The 3068-nt window shown below is 37.3% G+C and overlaps 1 pseudogene; it reads right to left on the bottom strand.

Annotated features, from left to right (window-relative positions):
- Positions 1–277: 277 nt before the first annotated feature.
- Positions 278–3005, bottom strand: LOC118047913 (nuclear pore complex protein NUP58-like; annotated as a pseudogene).
- Positions 3006–3068: the final 63 nt, after the last annotated feature.

Raw genomic sequence — 3068 nt, 5'->3', positions numbered from 1 at the left:
AATTTATTTATTCATATTATATATCTTATTTTATTTATTTAGTTCACTCATTGATTATAATATTATTCACTCACTTTATTAAATTTTGATGTAATTTAATTTCATAGTTAGAATTATCAATATATAATTAATTAAAAAAATTACTTTTAATTTTACTATCTAAATTTATATTATATTTTTCGTATCTTGTCAAAATAACATTGGAGAACCTTGCTCTCTCATATTCATAATCTGCCCTAAACTTTAGGTAAGAGGGAGACAAAATACACAGATGAACTGTTCGTACGAAAAAAATGAAGAGATCATCTTTTCAGCCACACAAATAGTGTTTGGAGAAAACAGTGCTCCAAATAATAGAAATAAATACACGACTGTCCACCAATAAACAAATCAGGTGAAAACTACCAGTAAATGCGCATCAAGCTTGTTGGCAAACAAAATCCAGCGTATTGTTTTGACAACGTAGATATGACCAGCTACAAAAGGAGTTTATTTGACATGCTTGAATGATGCCTTGACATGTAACCGCCATTTTTTCACACTGATATATCCAAATACATCCTACCTAGAATTTATACAACGTTATAGGAACATGGTGCAGCATCTTGTGTAGCATTAAGGACATGCATGAATAGAACGGACAATGCTGCCTCCCATGCAAATATGAAAAGAAAAGAAATTTCTAAGACTCAGTAAGTAGGTGATTTGGAACACTCCTGAGCAAAAGCCGGGAGAAAGACAACATATAGAGCAGTGAAACATGTTCTTAAAATGAAATTTAAGGATCCTTGTTAAATTCAGGCAATCATCAGGGCAGCCAGCATACAAGTTGACATCAGATTTCATCATCCAATGCCATGGAGATTAGCGACGGACAGTTCGATATTTTGGTCTTGATGGTTTCTGCAAGACAGAAGCAAAGGAACGTGGAATTGAGATTTAGTAGATAGACAGTGGAAACATAGACATTAAGAGGGTGACATTAGACATTATGGCTTCAAAAATAACAATGACTGAGGGATTTTTAAATCCCATGTTTGTTGCTCTTGCAGCCATTCTAAAATAAGAACAATGTCTAAATGAGGATTGAGAACACAACATGGATATTGGTACCAAATTAACTGAATTTCTTCCATAATAATAATAAAGCTTCAGAAGGAAAAAATATACTCACAGATGTAGGTCCGAAGCTAGTGCCAGATCCTGCCACCGTACCTAGCAGGAAAATTAAAGATTGTTTTCAGAAACAACTCTTTAGTCACTGAAATTTAAGCTCTTTCATTTATCTTGGCAATGATTTGCACATACTGTAGAAAAAATTAATGAAATAATAGAGGTTGCACAACTTTAAACTTCCTTCAAGTTATTAAGCACATTGTACGACAATCCACCTATGGATGTTTTAAGGACCCAGTTGAACACAAACTAGAAAAGAAGGCACCTGGAAGTGGTGTTGAAAATAGTGAACCTCCAGTAGAAATAGTACCGAAAGCTGGAGTGGTACTGCCAAACAAAGAGGGAGTTGAAGCAGAGCCAAGAGCTGGTGCTGATGAAGAAGCGCCAAAAGCTTGAGAAGCACTGCCAAATAAAGAGGGAGTTGCAGCTGACCCAAACAAAGTGGATACTGGAGCAGAGGTTGTCGGTGTTGCGAACAAAGAAGATGACATGGAGGAAGATGGCACAGAAGGTGTGTTAAAAAGTGAGAAAGCATTTCCTGAAGGTGCTGGTGCTGGTGCTGTTGCTGTGGATATCTGGGGAGCAGTTTGATGCTGAAAGAAGTTGCCGAGCTTGCAAACAAAACCAGCACCTTGTGTAGAAGGCTGTGAATTTGAAGGCAAATGCAAAGTTGGATGCGCCCTTTTAGCAGCAGCTTCTTTTCTTGCTCTTTCACGTCGATCAGCCTCAAGGAATGGATCATTCCCATCCCCTCGACGACGCTGGTCAACAAGATAGGCTGTTTTCATGGATTCAATGTACTGATGAATGCTCTCCACCTAAAGGACATTAAAAGAAACAATTAAAATATGTTCTAAACTTTAGCGCACGCACATGCTTCCACTTTTAAGGAAAGCCCACATGTATATTGAATCAAATCTGAACCTTGACTGTGTGAGAATTCTTACACAGGCAATATAAGCAGCCTGTATCATCAATAAACTAGCATGGTATAGTTTTTATGTGCATGTATCATGGATTGAAATACTATAATACTTCACTCAGGAAAAATTAATAAAAAGGGAGCATCCCAGATTTGTGAAAACTTTTAACTGAATTCGAATAAAAAAAATAAATCATAAGCCCAACTGTTGTCTGTCAGATAAGAATATATTTTCATGGGTCCATCCTTGTTAACATGGAAATGAGAGAATTCGAAGATCACATGTCCATCCGCCTAGAAATATACTATATGTAGAAAATATGGACTGTCATAAGATATTCCAACACAGGCAATGACATATAACAAGATATTGAGGGTTGCGACCACATCTATCTTTATTTTAACCTTAGCAGCCACATGAACAAAAAATCATGCACATTTGACATGACTTTTGCAGAGACTGCAATAATGAGGATCCAGGGGGGAAGAGTTCCTCTCAGAAATCTAAGAGGAGCAGTTGCTCTAATTCTTCAATCCACTGGCTGCATTCACCCAAATTACTTTTCAATCTAGCAACTGTCTGCTGTAAAAAGGGAGATGGTTTCTTCGGAAGGCCACTGTAAAAATCAAACACTGGAACTATAGAGGAAGGTTTTGGCTGACTAGTTGGAACCAGGTATTCCTGTTGTTCCAGGAGGCTGGGATGGTGCTGTGCATTTGAAGCACCACCTCCTGCATTAGAATGAAGGAATCTAGGCATGTAGCCATCATGAAAGAACGAACAGCCATCTCTGTGGTTCCGTAACATGTCTTTAACATTAGTCATAAGTTCTTGTAAAAGAGCTTTCTGTCTCTCCATGGAAGTACTGATTCCCAAGTTCCTGCAAATATGCCTTAAAGTATTCATTATCATCCCATGAGCAAAACTAAAGATAAAGGGAAATTCGCAATATTAGTTACAAAAGGTGAC

This window comes from Populus alba, chromosome 7 (genome assembly GCF_005239225.2).
Source record: "Populus alba chromosome 7, ASM523922v2, whole genome shotgun sequence".
Taxonomy (NCBI): Eukaryota; Viridiplantae; Streptophyta; class Magnoliopsida; order Malpighiales; family Salicaceae; genus Populus; species Populus alba.
Note: the sequence above shows the minus strand (reverse complement) of the source record. Positions and strands in the feature narration are given on the sequence as shown.